A 19,308-nucleotide genomic window follows, 5' to 3' on the forward strand; every position below is an offset into this window, starting at 1 on the left:
TATGTAGAAGGGCTTTTCAGTGTCTGCACTCCCAATTGTAAAGAATGAGGTTTGAGGGGAAAAAAAAAAGTTTTAGGGATTTTTAAAGATTGTTTATTCTCTTCTGCATATCCTTATCACCCCTGGGAAGTGTTCCTTGAAGGTAGGAATCCTCAGCATTTCTACTGAGTCCTGAGAAAAACGGATTCACTGTTCCTTGTTGCAGAGTGAGGACAACTAGTCTGTCCATTAGTCCTGTTCCCAGCTGTCCTGTGCTCGCATCTCTTTGAGCTGGAGCATGAGCCACACTCATATGTAGCCCTAGAAAGAAACCAGCCACTGCTGAGAGCAGACAAATCCAGTTTCAAAATGCAGATCTCCAACCTTCTCTGCTTTTCTCAGAGCACCAGAGGGAGGTCTCCACACTCCTCTTCTAGCCAAGGACACACAGGGCTCTTTTCAGATGCCCATATACAGCCTCCCACCATCATTTCCATATTCTCAGCATCTCTGCACCTTCTTCTTTTCTCTCTCAGATATCACAGAGATGCTATGAGACAGCTGTGCCTTTCTAGAGGGCAGCTCGCAGCCCAGCAGGACCCAACAGGGAAACGGTCAAAGGACCATTAGGACTGAAGATGGGCTCTCCTTAAGGGAGGATCAGCTCATTTCCCAAACCCAGAGCTCCACAGGTCAGAAGGGGGCTGGGGAAATCTCATTTCCATGCAGATCCCTCTGTTGCACAACTTGCAGCACTCATGTCTGAACCCCACCCCTGAGACCTGAGAGCAAGAACAGGAGCAGTGTGGACAGGAGGAGAAAGAAGGAGCAACCCCATGATCCTGCTGCTGAAGGAGGCAAGGAAAAAGAGAGACAGACGGGAACTCAGGAAAGCCTTACCCAGCTGGGCATGCCACCTTGCAGGTGGCAGCATTGCAGGGCAGTCACTCTCAGCTGCTTTGTCAGGCAGCATGAAATGGGTCCGTGGAAAGAGAGAGGTTCCTCTCCTCTGCAGGAGGTCTGGCTGCAAAGGAGATGGCTCATGCCCTCGACTCCATATCTTTCAGGGCAGAGGCTAGGCTGGGTGGGAGAGGAGACATGGGGGGGTTGCTCTGAGGAAGATGCCAGCATCAAAAGTACTGACCATGGCTTGCCTAAATCCATTCACAAATGATGTTTCTGTTAGCAGTTGCCTCTCATTCCCTGCCCATCTCTGCTGCCTGGAGCTGTCCCTGCTGGCAGCTCTTTCTTTGTCCCAACAGCTTTTCCTGGTCAGTGCTCCCAGACCCCTTCCCACCCTCTGTGTGCTCAGTTTCTACCCTACGGAAACCTCCTGGGACAGGGCACTTGCCAGGGGCATCTCTGTGCAGGCAGGTCCTAAGGAGCAGGTCAGATAAACTCCCATGAGGCCACACAGGTGATGCTAATGCTGTCTGTAGACTACAGTGAGGATAAAGCAGCTCGATGAGACCCTTGCAGGCAGCAGAATCACTGCTCTGAACTTGTCTGATTTATAGCCCTGCACAGACCTGAGGGCACACCCAGGCTTCACCCCCATGCAGCTGCCCCTGGCAGGAGGGAGCAGTATGCCCTGTTCCTCTGACTGTGTGGCAGGGAATCCCTGCTCTAAAGGATCTCCTCCTTTTATGCACTAGAAGAAGAGGGAGAGCAATTCTTAAAAAGCCTATCAGTCATGGGATGGGCTGGGTTCAGAAGACCCCTCCAGGAACCTCAATAATATTGCTGTACAGCCAGAGACTTACCATGTCAAAGGCTGTGATGATTTCCCCCACAAGGAGCTCTCCTCTGTCCTCCCACTCCACACTGCCTTCCACTTCTCCCTGCCTTCTCTCAGCTCATGTCAGCAGCAGCAGGCAGTGCCCACAGCCCTGCTGCTCTTTGCAGAGGAGCTGCTCCTGCACACAGCTGTGTCTGGGCAGTGCTGCCAGGTTGCCCTGAGCTCCCTCCATCCCAGGAGCCTGGCCCCACTCAGGAGCAGGGACCCAGCTGAAGGCCTGAATTTCCCTGTCCCTTGTGCTCCCTCCTCCTGGGAAATGTTCACTGCAATAATCACTTATTGTCCTTTGCTAAAGAGTGCAGAGAAACTGATTCCAACATTGCAACTTATTTCATCAGAGGCTGTCTATCTATGATCAGTGGAAATGTCCCACTCTGGAAGCCCCTATTCCTATCCCTTCACTAGGCAGGACACCTAGACAGGGACAAGAAGGGAGGTCATTGACACATGGTTTGCGTGTTGATTCAGATGAGTCAATCTGGACATCGCACGCTGGTTTAGAAGCCCCTGGGCTAGAGTGGGATTCAGATCCCTCCTGTGAACTCCACAAACACACAGGAGGTGGGATTGCCCTTGCCAAAACTGAAGGGAGCACAACATAGAGGTCTGCATGGGAGCTCCTTGTCTAAGCTCCCGTTATAATCACTGGAGAGGGAGAATGAGTCAGTTGCCCACACACAAACACCTGGTAGCAGTTGAAGAGACAGACGTGGTCCCAGGCATATGCCAGCGTCTGCTTGCTCTGTCTGAGTGACTATGAGACCTACATCCTTCTGGAGTGTCAGGTGGGGGCCAGGTGGGGAGTTTCCTTGGCCTTCTGTAATGACACTGGATGCCTACTGCTACTACTAGAGCTCCACTCACTATGAAGCAGAGACACAGGCAGACATCTACAGCCTAAAAAGCCAACAGAATTCAGTGCAGACATGTCCGTAGGCAGGGCCATGTTCCATGCCTGGGATGTCTAACACAACCACATGTCTCTAGCACATACAGCATAGCACCTGCAGGAAAACTATGCCTCTTTGGAGTGGTGCTGGGCAAGTGCCCCAGGGCATCTTGGGTTCCCTACCTGTGCCCAAGCAACTGAATCCCACCACTGCCTTTAGGCCAAGTCCATCCCAGCTACATTCAAGTGTGCTGCATAAATGGGAGGCACATCACACCAAGGTCTCCCCTCCACTCGCTGCACTCTCCAACCCTTCTAGCTCTCCACCTTTGGAACCTCCTCTCTCTCCCCCAGATGACAGGAACCGGGACTATGCTAATGATGACCTCAGGGTGGCTGGATCTCAGGCTGTTCAGGCCCAGGGACTTTCTATCAGTGGCACCTTGTGCTGCCTGGAGATCAGTTCACCTCTGTCACAGGCCCCAAGGTGCTGCAGAGTCACCTCAGGCAGCGAACCCCTCTCCTGCCATTCCTGCACAGCCCAGCTCTGTTTCTCCCTGGCCTTGGGCCCTGCAGGGTTTGCTCTCTTAGTGGGAACCTCCTTTCACCACTACATTGCCACCTGCTATCTATGGCAGCATGTCTCTGCTCTGAGCCACAGCTGAGGCTCTGTAGCCCAAAGAGATGCAAATGCCTGCAGCCTGGGGCACAGCCAGGAGCACAAGCTGTCAGAGGTCTGCAACATCTGGCAGGCTCTCCTTGGAGGGTACAAGCTCTTCAGGAGAGACTTTCAGGGACAATGAGAAGGGGGGATGCCCTTTGTGTGAAGGGGTAGCTCAGATGTGTGGAGCTATTCCATGGAAGAAGCAAGGCTTTGGGTGAGTGCTTGGATTCAGTCTCCTTTAAGCAACGTGAACAACTCTGTGGATCACAGGCCCTGGTTCTTAGGGGGGTGGTGGTGGTGATTTTCATGTCCCAGACATGAACTGGAAGAGCAAACAGCAGAGTGCAAGCAGGCCAGGCGGTTTTTGGAGGGCATCAGGGACAACTTCTTAGCACAGCTGCACAACAGGCAATATTTGTGCTGCCTTTCTTGTATCTGGAAATTTCAAACAGAGATGAACTAACCAGGGATGGGACTGGCAGTGTCTGCCTTGCCTATGGTGACCATGAACAAGTAGAGTCCCAGATCCTGAGCGGAGCGAGGAAGGATAGTAGCATAGTGCAGACCCTGGACTTCAGAGAAGCAGACTTGGGCCTGTTCAGGGGCCTTCAGTTCTGAAGGGCCCAGGAGCTCAGCAAGGCCATTAGGTCTTTAAGGACAGCATCTGCCACGCACAGGGATGGTCCATCCCAGTACTCAGTAAAACTAATTCCTGAAGATTCCTGAAGAATCCTTCCTGAAGATTTCCACTATTTCACCATAGGAGAACATCGACATTAAAATTAGCCAATCATTTGATCTGATGAAAGTGGGCTCATATTTTTGAAATGTTGAAAACAGTTCTTCACCCTTCCAGGCAGAGCTCAGCTGTCCAACCACAAGCACCCAGTGGCACTTGGAGAGGCCCTGGTGTCTCTGAGGCACCTGCCTGGGCCTGGCCGCTCTCACAGGGGACCTGTGGGAGACCAGAGCCCCTGGGAGCTGCAGAGGGAGTCTGGGCAGAGGGGACCAGGGCACCTGCAATGGCACCACATGTCCATGACCCGGGGACTGCATCCCACCCCAGCTCTGAAACATCACTTTCCCAGGGCAATAAGAACACAAAGAAGTTTCAAAAGCTGAAAGGTTTAATGAAACATTATTTTTTTTTGCTTTAGATAATTTTTTAAATTTCTTTCTTCTTTCGTTTCTATTGACTGTTTCTAAGGATTTCTTTTATAATAAGGCCTACACTATTAAAAATGATATCTTTGTGTCTCACACAAGTCCAGTACCCCTCAAACCACTCCCTGCCCAGGATCATCCTTGCAGCTCCTCACTCTTTGCACACAGCGAGTTGCACCATGAGATGTCACACGCTCACAACTGATAGAGGAAAGCAGGCTGATCAGCTTCAGTGAAAATGCTCTATTTATCCATGCCCTAATTTGCACCAATCTCAATGTACCTGTGTTACAGTGATGTCTTAAAGGAGTCCCTACACATCTAGCCACTCTCCCTTTTCATTCCCTGCATGGTCATGAAGTGTAACTCCATTTGAGGCGACAACAGGGATGGGAATTAGTTCACTCGATGCCAGACCCCTTCAGGGCAGATGTCTCTGGCTAATCCAGTTGTCTGGACTGCCCTTTCTAGTTGATGGAAATAGACCTCCCACTGAGAGGTCTGGAGATGCTTCTCCTGCTGACCAGCTAATGCTCCAGGAAGGTTCTCATGGTTCCTGGGTCACATTTTCCCAGCACCACATGGGAACACAGCTACACAGGGCATCTCAGGCAGCAATGGCCTCTGTATGTATGTATAAAAGCCTCAATGTAAAGTTCCCATCACTGAGTGAAATCTATGCCATAAACAGCTCTGTGCAAGAGCTGAAACAAATCTTTGTTTTCAAACATCCCTTATCAATTCTCATGGAAAATTTCTTTCCTTCTGATTGGCAGCACCATATGCATACACTACAATAACTACTCTGCATGAGTGTATATATTTATATAAATGTACGGTTTATTCAATGCAATAAATTTCCTACCAACACTCTAAATGGAAAAACCTTGTTCTGAGAAACTACTGTATTCAGATTGACATGTCTCCTCTCTCTTCTTCTGCCTCTCTGTCTTCTCTTCCTCTCCCTAGTCTGTCTTTACAGAGGCCTCATGGCCGCTCTGCCCCCCAGGGAAGTCTCCTGGGGGATCCTGCCAAGCAGATCCTGAATGAGCTGAAATCAGCTCTCCTGCAGCCCTGGGCTCTTCTTTGGCTTTTTGTCTAATTTCTCCACCGCCTCATGATCATTGCAGCCATGTCTGCCCTCCACCCTTACATCCCCATCCAGGTCTGTTCTGCTTGTGACTGACAGAGTCCAGCCAGTGTTGGATCACTGATTGCCTGTGCCAAGAAATTGTTCTCAGCACTCTCCAGGAATCTCCTGGGCTGCTTGTGCCCAGGCCCGCTGCCCTCCCAGCAGATTTCAAGGGGGTGAAACTACCCTGTGAGAACCAGGATGTGGGACCATGAGGCTTCCCCCAGCTGCCTGCACAAGGTTTCAGCTGCTTCCCTTCCCTCCTCAGGCAGCTGTTAGCAAACACTCCCAGAATGTCACCCAGACTGCTGTGTGCTCTTGTCCTTCCTACAAGGTCTCCACCCGCTCATCACCTGCTCCAAGGCAAAGCCCTGTGCACTCCAGCCACCCCTTTGCACAGAACACACCTGCACCTCCTCGCCATCCCAGCCTGCCTTCCTCAGAAGCCCAGTTTCATGAGGACAAGAAGAGAATCACACCACCTCTCATCCCATCAGAGATGATATACAGGCAGGAGGATGGGGAGAGGCAGGCAAAGGGGACATGGCTGCAGTGTTGACTGTGAGGTCACTTCCACTGCAGCAGCCTGATTGGCCCTCAGCAGATGTGCTGGCCAGCAGGCTTTCTGATGTCACCCAGCACCTCAGAGAGCCCACCCAGCAGCAGTGACAGCCCTGGGGAGGGGAGGGGGCGATGCAGGTGACAGGGACCCATCTGGGTGCTGATTGTGAGGGCACCTCTGCTGCAGCCACCCCACCAGCCCGCGGCCGGCAGGCAGGCAGGCAGGGCTCACGGCCACCCTGCTCAGGACTAGCCCTGTGGAGCACACCTGCCACCAAGCAGTGCACAGCTCCTCACCGAGGTCAGCTCCAAGCCAAGTGTGCTGCCCCCGTGGCCCAGACACACTGTTGACATTATCTGAAGGCTTCCTTTGGCAGCTCAACCTTCCCAAAGCAGCACATGATGGATTATTACCAGCCAGAGGGGAATTTTATAGTGTGCTACCAAAAAGGAACCATCTTGCAAGCTCCAATGTGCAGTTTGATGATGGGTGGGTGAGCTGAACTGTGCAAGGCCTCCTGGGACAGCCCTGGACCACTCCAGAAGGAACTGACCCTCACTTGCTTTCATCCACACCTCACTGCCAAGAGGGCACCTTTGTCCAAATTAGCCTCAGATCCACACTTGGGATGTCATCTCACAGGGAGTTCACTTGCAAAGAAGAGTCCACAAGTGAGCTAAGACCCAGGCTGTGCCCGAGCTGATTGGGCAGGAGGTTCGGGAACCTGCAGGCCTCAACCAGCTCAGTGACACATTACAGAATGTGCTCAGCTGAGTTGGACACCTGATCTGTCAGGTCAGAAATGACTCCCCTAGAGCAGAGAGGAGCATGTGGAAAGGCGAGGAACATAATTCTGAGGGACTTGCAAGTTATCTGCACAAAGCAACTTCAGCTTTGCAAGCTGGTTCTCAGCTATGACCCATGAAGTATTTCCTGCTGACTTGCAGGCAAGTGCTTGAGCATCACAACTCACTGTAGTCACACATCTGGGAGAAGTGGTTTTACAGGCCAATTATTTTCTGAAGAAATACATTGTCTTTGGAAGTCTTCCTTATTTTTCCCATTTTAAAAGCTAATGACTGTGGCACTGCCACTTGAAAGGGCACCTCTGAGTGCTCCACTGTGGCAAGATCATTTCCTTGTGAACTGTGTGGGTGAAAAAAGTCCCACATGATCTAAACTGCTCTGAGGCCTCCTGCTAGATGTCAGCCCCTGGATGTCCCATGTCAGAGCCCAGGGCAGTGTGCAGGGTGCAGGGAGCAGCACAGAGCCCTGAAGCAGCGAAGCCTTCAGCAAGAAGAGCTCAAGATCCTCTCTATAGTTCAGTGGATTGGAGGGGAGTTACTCAAATGGTTAAGTAAGGGCTAATTGGGAGATAATACTGCATTATTAGCAAAGAGTTTCTAGGGTCCTGCCACATGAGAAGAAAAGAGTGTCCGCACCAATTAGCTATATGGGCAGTATCTCCCCATAGCCTTTGCTAATAGGAGGGAGAGGCAACTGCTATGCCTCTAGCCTAAAAAACCTTGTGGTTGGACAGATCCCAGAAGTGTTAACTTCAAGAATCTCCAACAAAGAACCTTTTCTGAAAGATGACCTCTTCTACTCCAAATACTCTAAGCTCCATATTTCTAGGTATTTCACAGTCTATGTGGCATATCTGGCTGCAGATCCTGGCAAGAGCTGAGGAAACTCAAGGCCTGAACCTCAGTGCACAGAAGGCAGCAGGCTGCCAGCATCCCTGGCTCTGGCCACCAGGGCAGCCTGGGCCCTGCGAGCCAAGTCACCTCCTCCCCTCCAAGGGCTCCCAGCTCCCCAGCCTGGCAGCACTCCCCACGCACAGCACTGCTCTCTCCAGACACTTCCTCCCACGCAGAGCAGCACCAAGACACTGGGGCCACCACTCGTTCCCACCACAGGGCACCCCACCACTGTGACACACCGCACCACCTGCCCCTCGCCTCATAGAGGGTTGCCAGCCAACACACGCCTCTGCATCAGAGACATACAGGGGCCAGGACTAGACGTGGCAGCAGCTAGGGGACCCACAAGGGCCCCAAAACACACAAAGGCCAAGTCTATATCCCTTCACTTCCATTCCTCCAAGGCCTTGGGACAGGGAATTCCTCTGGACATCCATCTCCTGCTAGAACCTTTGCAGCCATTTGATAAGCGTCACACAGGCAAGCGTGGGACTCAGGATGGGACAGCCCACAGAAGAGGGGTTTGCTCTGGGGGGCTCCGCAAGAATCCTGGGAACACCACAGCTGGAGTCACCACACTGTGCGGTTGCTGTAGCCTAGTGGCACACCCTCCAACGACCCCATGATCGCTCAACAAACCTAGTCAGCAAAGGGGAAGTGACACCACAGACTCACACCACAGGCATCTAGGTACCGTGGAATTCTCCACTGAAGGACCTGTTGATGTGCGTACTGTTGTCAGCTGAGCACTGGGCTATCTCTTGGTATGCCTACTGGTATTGACTGGGGCCATACAGCTGTTGTGTAACCGTGGCCTGGCACTGTTTGACTGGAAAAGGAACTAAGCCCAGGAAGGCTAAGGGAGTAAGCCACATACCTCTGTGTGGACTCGGACTCATCATCAGCTGGCCTGCGGACTCGACAACCCACTCATCAGTGGGGACAACCCTGAGGCCAACTGCCAAGGAGAACATGAATCATCCTGGCACAGCTGAAGTGTGGTGAGAATAACCTGGGGAAAACTGTTACCGTAGGGGTGGCCCCATAAGGACAAGAAAAAAGCAAGAATGGTCATTATATCGTGCATCCGTGGCTTAACAGTACGGCTTGGATATACTTTGAGGTTTGTTAATACTTACAGTTTGTAGATTGTTTGGTGTTGCCCAATGTTTGTTATATGTGTAGAACCATTTATCTCTAATAAACTCCTACACTTGACAAGCAATTTCTCTCAAGCTCAGCGTGCCTGGCCTATGAGGGCCTGAAGCAGAAGTGGCCTCACAAGTACAAACTGCACCAATATGCTTGTGCTGGCCCATGAGGTACTGAGGCCAAGGCACCTCACCATCTGCATCCAAGCCATGGGCCAGATGCTCACCTATGAGGTGCTGAGGCAGAAAGTGACCTCACCATCATCACCAAACCCATGTGCATGTGGCTGTCTCTCAGGTTCTCAACATCCTCACCAAGACAACCAGCAGTAATGTACCTGACGCTGGCCTACCAGGTAGGGATTGAAAAGGGGCCTCACATTAAGCCTTCAAGCCATGTGCCTGCAGCTGCCCTATCAGGTACTGACTCACCATTGACTTCACAAGCGCAAACGGCAGCCCTGTGCCCGCTGCTGACCTATCTCCTACTGAGGCACCACTGACCTCAAACTCAGCCTCGAAGCCCTGTGCCTGCTGCTGGCTTATCAAGGACTGAGGCAGAAGCACCTCCCAGCCTGCACCAACAGCACTTAGGTGCCTCCCCTGGCCTAGGAGGTGCTGAGGCACAAGTCACCTCACAGGCAGCACCCAAGCCAGGTGCCTGCAGCTTGCCCAGCAGCTCCTGAGGATAAAGGGACCTCACAAGCACATCCCCTCCCCATGGGCCTGCTGCTGACCTATCAGGTACTCAGGCAGAAGGGACCTCCAAGGCCACACTGAAGCTATTGAAAGGTTTCCTGCTGGTCAGGAGAATGCACGGAGGTGACATCCCAAGAACCTGCACCAACCAAGAGCCTGCTGGGCACAACCTTTTCTCTACAGGAAGGTGCTCTGCCAAAGGATCTGTCACAGGCAGAGCTGGGAACCTCCACTGGTTCTTCAGGCATGAGACACATCTCTGGGACAGCCTGTATTTCACAAAACCACACGTGTTGAGGCAGGCTTCTCTGATGCCCTTCACAGAGGAGATCACCTGGATCACCCTCATGTCCCTTGATGTCACTGTCATCACTCCTTTCATGACACTCCTCTGCAAACAGCTGTCATCTCCTGGCAAGACTCTCTCCAGGTCATGCGACATCTCCACTCTGTCACCCTGGCACAAATCCCACAAGGGAACAATTGCACTTGCATTTCCTTTACCATCAAGTCTTAGCTGTGAGCAACTTGTTCTGCAGCACCTATTACATGACAGCAGGACACCACTTCCATTTATAGGGCCTCGGTAAAGAGACCAGCCCAGGGAGCAGCTGCACTGGAAAGGGTTTCTGACACTGTCACATCAACTCAGCCCTGCACCAGGCATCGACCTCACACCAGACCTCGGCTGTGCCAGCTAGTCTGTAAACACAGTCTCTGCCCCACAGAGCTGGCCCTTCCGCTAGATACAACCAAGTGCCAGCAAGAAGAGACGGATGCTCGACCCTCGCCACTTGCACACTCCCCGGGCAATGCTTTGCTTGCTGCCTTGGCTCCTCAACCCACACACAGAGGGAAGCTCTTGTGGTGACACCAGGAGGTGGCCAAGGCACTCTGGGCTCAGAAGCTGTGTGCAAACACTCAGCACAAGACCAGGACCAGAGCTGGCTCCTTGGGCAATGCTGCTGCTTTCAGAAGGAAGGATGCTGCTCCCTGTGGGCACAGCAGGCTGCTGCTTTCCACCCCCACAACCCCACCACATCATGAACCTCCAGCTAGGGACAAGGGTTAGGGCATTTGTTTTTTATAATAAAGTTACAGACACAACTTGGGAGTCCTGTAGGTCTCCTGAGCCTAAAGTAACCTCTGCCCCTTTCCTTTCATTAGCTGGACAAGGAGCTGCTGTGAAGGGAGAAAGGGTGCAGAGGCTCTGAAAACGTGGCCCCAGCAAGGAGACAGCCCCAGACTGGAGGTGTGGGGAAACACCTGCAGTCCTGTGGGAATGGGCTCTGCAGCAGGAACCCGGGCTCTGGAGTTGTGTTTGTGGCACACCAATGGCTGGGTGCCATGGGCAGCCTGGCCCTGGGCACATCTTCACCCCTCACAGAGCCAGAAGCCCAAGAGCTCTGAGAGTTCCTCAGTTCAATCAAAGCAGGCTTTGGGGCACACAGACAAAGGCACACAGGGGATGCTGGCATTTATTATAAGGGTCTTTGATTCATCCTATACAGCACCACAACCATCTAGGAAAAGGAGGGAGCATTACAGCATTTGCTGAGCAGGCTGGCACCAACAGCATTTGTGGGAGGAGGAATTTGCAGCAGAGCAGAGGTACCAGGAGGTGAACTCACACCCCAGGTCACCCAAAAAAGCCAGATGCATTTACGGCAGCCTTCACATCCATACGCAGCCTCACCTCATTCACTTGCAGCTGGTTCCACAGAGGGCTCACGGTGTTGGCAACACGTTGGCACGTGTTGGTGTCACAGTGAAGGCACCCTGCCTCCATCCTCGGGGACTCTAGGACTGCACTGGGAGCCTACATGACTGCAGCAACCTAGGAAGAAAGAATCGGAGGGTTACTGTCAGTTCTGCTGGCCTTGCATTCTCACAACAGCCACGGGCAAATGTCTCCCCTCTATGCTGAGCTGTATTTGTGAGAATGTAACCAGCAGGGCCACCGGAGACATTCTGCCTGGCTTTTTGGCACAGGTGAGGCCACGTCTGGATACTGGGTGCCATTTGGGTTCTCCAGTTCTAGAAAGGCACTAACACATAGGAGGCAGTCCAGCCCAGGGACACCAAGAAGGTCAGGGGCTAGAGTACAGGGCATATAAGGAGAGGCTGGGAGAGCTGGGTTTGTTCAGCATCAAGAACAGAAGGCCAAGGGGGATCTACCTGCTCTGCACAGCTACCCTATGGAAGGTGCAGTGAAAACAGAGCCAGCTTTTCTTGAAGGTGCATAGTAACAGCATGAGAGGCAACAGGGACAACTTGGAGCATGGGACATTCTTCTTAGATGTTAAGAACAACCCTTCTTCTCCATGATGGTGGCCAGACTATGGCACAGGGACCCAGAGAGGTTCCCCAATCTCCATCCTTGGAGAGATTCAAAACTTCACTGGAAAAGGCCTGAAAATACCTCTGCTCCTGGGACCTGCCTCGAGCAGGGTGTTGGACCCCCACCTCCAGATGTTTCTCCCATTGCAGGCTCAAGGAATCTGCTATCCTAAGACTCTACTCCAAAGGGACTAGCAGCTTTGGAGCTGCCACCTCCATGGCTGACCAAGGACAGGAGCCTAAGAGCCACCTGTCTCCCCGAGAGGCCTGACTTCTTGTGCGGTGGCATCTGCACTGCCTCAAGGGTCTGGGCAGGCAAAAAGGGGAGAAGTGGCTCTGACTGCTTTGATTAACTCCCCATCTCTCTGATGGATCAGAATGGATTAAGATCTGGGAAGGGAAGATGCAGTGAGGGTCCAGATTCAACAGAAAGCCATTAAGGAGCAAGAAGATGACTTTCTGCAGAAGACTCAGTACAATCTCAAAGACTCGGGGAAGCATCAAGAGCTTCACAAACTGCAAGCCTGAACCTCAGCTGACAGAAGCCAGCAAACTGCAAGCATCCCTGGCTCGCACTAGAATGCTCCAAGGCAGTAACATGGTCCCCAATGGTTCCCAGCCCCGGGTCTCCCAGAAGGACACCACGATGGCAGGCTGGGCTCTGGGAGCAGAGCACTGCTCTCTCCACACACCTCCTCCCAAGATGAGCACCAAGACACTGGGGCCACCACCTGTCCCCAAGACAAGGCACCACATCACTGTGGCACCCCAAACCCACTGCCCCACACCTCACAGAGGATAGCCAGCCATCACGCGCCTCTGCAGCAGGGACACACAGGGCACAGCACCACACATGGCAGCAGCTGTGGCACCAAGGGCTGCCAAAACACACCGTGCAGCAGTGACAGCACCTAACCACACCACACCTAGCACACTGATGCCTGCATGGAGGGTGCTCTCTCATTTCCTTGCTGCGGCACAGAAAGCTCACACTACAGCAGGATGCTGGAGGATCTTAACGAGGCTGAAACTGGAAGGAAGAGAGACTTGGGTTGCGCAGGCCTTGCAGGGCACTCTGGCCGTGGCTGGCCTACTCAAAGTGACTGCTTGTGTGTGAAGATTTGGCACATAAAGGCATCAGCCCCTTGACAGTCGTCTCCCAAGAACACACCTGCCTCTCTCCAAGGACCACCGCTCCACAAGGCCTTCATTTGTCCAAAGAGCTGCCAGCATGTTAACACCCAGCTGGCAACAAGCATGTCCCGCCACTCCTCCACCCTCAGCAAACACTGCTGCAGAGGAAAGTTCTCATGAGGAAAAGCAAATGAGAGGAAAGGAGGGGAAAAGCAGCCTTGGTTCACATCTCAGAGCAAGCAGAAACACTCCCTGCCCTTTAGTCTGGATCCTGCCTGCAGATCCTGGCAAGAGCTTCACAAACTCAAGGCCTGAACCTCAGCGCACAGAAGGCAGCAGGCTGCCAGCATCCCTGGCTCTGGCCACCAGGGCAGCCTGGGCCCTGCGAGCCAAGTCACCTCCTCACCTCCAAGGGCTCCCCAGCTCCCCAGCCTGGTGGCACTCCCCACGCACAGCACTGCTCTCTCCAGACACCTCTTCCCGTTCTGAACACCAAGACACTGGAGCCACCACCTACCCCCACCACAGGGCACCCCACCACTGTGACACCCTGCACCCCCACCCCTCGCCTCATGGAGGGTGGCCAGCCAACACGTGCCACTGCAGCAGGGACACACAGGGCACAGCACCACACATGGCAGCAGACAGGGCACCCCCAGGGCCCCAAAACACACACACACACACACGGAAACGTTGCAGCCTGCTGCCCTGGCGGCCAGCTCTGCCCCTCCCCTCCCCTCCCCTCCTCCCCCCTGTGGAGGGGCGCCATGTTGTGGGCGGCAGCGCGGGGCGCAGTGGGGCCTGGGGGCAGCCCGGTGCCATGTGCCCTGGCAGTGCGGGGTCCCGGGGCCCAGCTGCTGCCCTGCAGGGTCTGGGCTCTGCCGCAGGGGCCCCACGGGGCTCCTGGCTGCCCTGCACCTGGGGGCCATGCCGGGCGCAGGGGAGCAGCCCCAGGGCTGGTGCTGGTGCTGGCCCTGGTGCCGGTGCGGGGGCCCTGGGCATGGCCACTGCAGGCCACCCCAGCCTCTGGGATGCAGCACCCCTTTCCTCTCAGAGCCAGATCCCAAACGGGGACCCAGTCCCAGGGAAACCTGGCCATGGATTGCCCCCACCCCCACAGGATCCTGGGGGCTTAGGGCCAAGCCCCAGCACCCAGGAGTCCTGGCTGCCACATTGTGCCCCCAGCCAGTCAGGACTCTACAACAAGGCTGTCTTGGCAGCCCCCACCCTGTCCAGCCACCCAAACAGCCCAGGATCCACAGCCCTTTTTACAGTTAACAGTCTCTGTGCAACCCCTCAGGAAGGAGCATCCAAAGCCCTTACCCTCAGTGGAGAGCTTCAGGAGCGCTGGGAACAAGGAACTGTGGTCTGGGCTGATGGTGGTGGTCCATCAGTCCTCCAGCTTGCTTGTCCTCTTGCCCTTGGCTCGCCTCTCCAGATGAGGAGGAAGGATGCTCTTCCCATCTCATTACACAAAACTCCTCTCTGATGTGCCCTTGCTCCTCTGCCTGTTGGTGAGGGGCCCCAGTGTGGCTCCCATCCCCTCTCCTTGCCACGGAGTGGGTCAAAAGGGCAGTGGCAGGCAGCACATGAGAGGTGCCCAGCAGTGACCAGGCCTTGCAGGGAAGTGAGGGTACCCCTGTGGCACTGGGGAGACCTCTGTATGAGGTGGCACATCCCACTGTGACCTCAGCTTATGTCATCGGGGACTCAGTAGGTCACTGCCATGGAGATGGCACAGCCAGGGAGAGAGCAGAGATTTCCCCTCACATCCTGGAAAACAGTCACTTCCCTTCACCCCAGTTATTTTCCAGACCTTGTTGATAAATCCTTCAGGAATGTCTCCAGATGGTGGCAAAGACTGTGAAATATCTAAATTGGGGCACTAGAGAAGTCACTTCTGCACCCCTGCACTGACATGTCTGCCCTGGGCACACCTGTGCAGGAAGCTTCAGGGCTGATTTAAGCTTTGGCGTTTTTCAAAGCCAGGATCAAACTCATGTGAGATCAAACAGCACAAAGCATGGCCACGGGCTGAGATGCTTTGGTGAGCTTCAAAACTGGTTCTTGCTGTGGGTTGCTCTTCTTGTAGAAGCAGGATGTAGGACATTGTGGGAGAGGACAGAGCCTTCCTCATTTAGGCACCAAAGCAGACTTTTGTTTTCAAAACGCCTCGGCAAGCTTTCTCTGTCTGTGGTGCTCCAGATGAAAATAATATGCCAGAGAAGAGCAAATGTGCCCTTAACACCCATCATCTGGAGAGCCAGGCCAGGGAGCAAATCTGGGGAAGTTTTCCCATTTCCCTGTGCATTTTGCCCAGCCTTCCTTCTGGCTGAACCTAACCTGAGCCTAGGGAAAGCCACTTCTCCTGCCTGGGCCTCAGCTGGGCCTTGGGCTTTTCAGTGTCTCCTCGAAGGAGTGCTTTTGCCTGGGGGTCGCTAAAGCCTCTGGCACCCTAGCAATACCCAGCTGCCACCCAAGCACCTGGATCCCTGGATCTCCCACAGTTTTGACCCTGGGCATCTCAGGACATGCCCACACACCACAGTGCTGCTGCCCAAGCTCCGGTGCAGAGCCTGGAAGGCAGTGCAATGCCTCAGGACCTGCATTGGGCTCATTCAGAAGTTTGTGAGGTGACCAGCTCCCAGCTCTGCAGCTGCTGAAGCTTGAGAACGTCCCTACAACCAGCCTTCCTGCTCTTCCTAGTCTTTGCACAGTCCTGAGTGACTCTTGCAGAAGGGAGACTCCATCCCCCTTGAATGCTGTCAGAGATGTTGCTTTCCAAGTCCCTGCAAAAGGAAGGACTCGTTTACTTCTTTGGGTTGCTTATCCAGGGTGGCACGCCCTCTGTGACGCTCTGAGCCCAGCTGTGTACCCTGAGGTCTCTGCCCTTTCTCTGCCCTGTCTCCTGGGTGTCTACCCAAAGTCTTGCCAATTCACCAGAGGCCTGAGAAATGTTGCTGTAGAGAGCTCACTTGCTGAAGGCCTGACGGAGGCTTGTCTGGGATGTGGCCATGCTCCCAAACCCCCTCCTGCTCCTGGTCTGAGGACCAGGAAGGTCCCAGGATTGAGAGCAGTGGGTTTGGTGTGGGTGGGATGGGTTTCCCTTGACATGCCTGAGTCCTGCATGGGTTGCTCTTAACGCCCAGGAAAATCCCTCTTCCCTAGGGACTTGCATAGGGTTCTTTGTAGACTTTTGTACAGAAACACAACCTGGTCCAAGATGCCCAAGAGCAGCAGAGCCCCCAGCACGGTGCAGGACCCCCAGGAGCTGTATGGCTCTCCTCTTTTTCCACGTGTCCTGATTACATTAACAGTTTCTAACATCCCTTTACAGCACCCTATCTGGGCACTGTAACACTGTAACTCCTTCCATTACTCTTTGTTCATTCCCATACTGTGCTGCTGATTTGCACTGTGGGGAGTTTAAAGCTTGTTCCTCTGGGCAAGTCCTTCATTCTGTTTCTCTCTAGCATTTCCTATCTATCCAAAACATTTCTACTCAGGCTATCCCTTGTGGAAAGGGGACCTCATTGGAGGCAGCTTGGACTTAGCATACAGTTGAGGAGTGTAATTAATTTTACAAAACTATAGCATGCCCTTTTTTTTTCCTTCTGGCTTGCAATTAAGAAAAATTCTTCTGTGTCTATTTGCAGCTCGTTCTCTAAGGAAAGCAGGTGGGAAGTGGGCCATATGAGCTGTAACATTCAGTTGCAGACTTCAGTGGAGAAAGATTTGACTTTAACAAGAGTGATGCAAGTCCCAGGTGGCTGATGAGGGAAATGGCAGGGTTGGGGAGATGGGGAGGAAGAGTGTCCATGCAGTGTCTGACGTCTGGGACACTGCTTTTCCTGTATATCCACACTTCCTTAGGAGACACTCTGGATCTATATCATTTGGAGAATGTTGCTGTCACTTATTGTGAAAGCTGGATAAGAATACTAATCCTAATAACCTTTAAGAAATACCTTTATATGATATTCTAACTGAAGTCACCATCTTTCAGCTACTCTGCTGAAACCACTCCAATTAGCCATACATTAGTTGAAGAAAATTACAGGGAGAGACGTGGTTCATCATGGCTTTTTGCATTGTAATGAGCCCCATGGTGTATTTGGTGCTGAGTCCATGAACCTCAGCTATTGCGAGGAGATTGAGCAAAATGTTCAAGTCAAGTCAGAAGAAAATCCTAAACTTTTGTAAAGTGTTAATAGATCCCACTGAGGGCCATTACCAGCAAAGACTCACTGGGGGCTGATTAGAGCAGTAAATTGTAGTCACTGGTTACAGGTAGGCAAAGGAAACGTGCAGGTGGCTCTGATGCAAAGTGAAGCCTTCATTTGTTCTATAGAGCAAAACAGCCAACCATGGACACTGAGAGCCTGGGAAGGGAGATGCTTTCCCTCATGCCTTGCCCAGGGCTCCTCCTGGGGGCAGTGTGCGGGTGGGGGTGTGCAGTGCTGAGTGCAGGACAATGACAGGACATCTCCTGGGTCCCTGGGGGGACAAGAGGACAACGAGGCCCCAGTGTCTCCTGGTAGGCCCTGGTGGCAGAGACAACAGCCATAGGACAAAGACTTCAGTTCTGTCAGGGCCCTTCAGCCTTTGCAGCACCCTCGGCCATCTCCACCACAGGCCGACCTACACTGTCCCACTCCTGCTCCTGTGTCCCTGCAGACTGTAGACACCCAGCCTGCTTCCCCACCTGGCTCTCACCCTGGGTTCTCTCTCCCTTCATTGATGTCTCTCATCCTCACTGGCTGTTCCCTGGAACACAAAGCCATGGGCTGATCACAGACTCCCTCTGGGTGACCTGTTGCACCACAGCACTGCCCTTCAGGTAATTTATTTTTATGCTACTGGCCAGTCTGAACTTCCCAAGCTGCAGGTCTGAGGTTGTTTCCCCTTCCCATGCTTCTTCCCACTGCCAAGAAAAGTTCCGGGGAGCCTGGGAATCGGACACATCAGTGCTGAGTTGAGGGGGACAATAACTGCTGTTGTCTGGGAAGCCATGCTGCTCCTAATGCAGCCCTGTTGATGTCTGGCCTTATTCACAGTGAGCATGCACCACTGGCTCCTATGGCATCCCTTGCAATACCCAGGCCTTCTCCTCAGGCCATTCCTCAGCTGCTCACATCCCAAACTGCCCAGATACATGGGGTTATTCTTCCCCATGTGCAGGACTTGCCCCTTCTCTTTGTAAAACATCCTGAAGTTTCTGTTAGCTGAATTCCCAAGTTTCTCAAGGTGCCCCAGACTAAAGCTCAGTGCAGCAGCTGTTAACGTCTGAGTGCAGATGGCTCAGCTTGAGTTGTGATGCCCCTAAGAAGACAATAGCAGAAGGAACTGCAGGACACTTCAAGTACTAGAAGGAAGTACTGGTTTAATGGAATTGCTGATCTAGGTAGGAATTACCACGGCAACCATCCCAGGAATGCCTAGTGAGGGTACAAAGCAAGCACAATCAGGGTCTGTGGGGAGAGGGTAAAGAGAGGTGGGCAGTTTGTACGGGAGGTTTTGAGGCTGGTAAGAGGGTAGAACTTGGAAGGAGTAAAGCACACACAAACACAATAAAAGGTGAAGCAAAGGAGTGATCAGGGCTGTTCTGGGGTACCTGTGAAGCAGCTCTGCCTCTGCACATCTCTGACTGGAGCAGGACAAGAAAGTCAGTTGATCTGGTCATGCTTGTGTCTGACTTACTTCCATGGTCAATGAGAACTGGGTGCTTCCCCTAACACTGACAAGAATTGACCCAGAGGGGAAGGAATCATGGAGTCTTTCAGGCTGGGCAGGACCTCAGGAGGCCTCCAGCCCAACCTTGTGCTCACTGCAGGGTCGGCTTTGGGGTCAGGCCAGCTTGCTGAGGCCTTGATCCAGTGTTGAGAACCTCCAGGGATGAAGATGACACAGCTGGTCTGGACAACATGTTCCAATGCTTGACCATCCTCTCAGTGGAAAAGCTTGTCCTTCTCTCCAGCCTGTTCCTCTCTGGTTTCAACCTATGGCTGTTGTCTCTCATCCTTCTGCCATGCACCATTATGGAGAGCCTGTCTTTGTCTTCCTGAGGACCTCCTTGTACAGGGAGGGCCCTTT

Source organism: Dromaius novaehollandiae, unplaced genomic scaffold (genome assembly GCF_036370855.1).
Source record: "Dromaius novaehollandiae isolate bDroNov1 unplaced genomic scaffold, bDroNov1.hap1 HAP1_SCAFFOLD_37, whole genome shotgun sequence".
Classification (NCBI taxonomy): Eukaryota; Metazoa; Chordata; class Aves; order Casuariiformes; family Dromaiidae; genus Dromaius; species Dromaius novaehollandiae.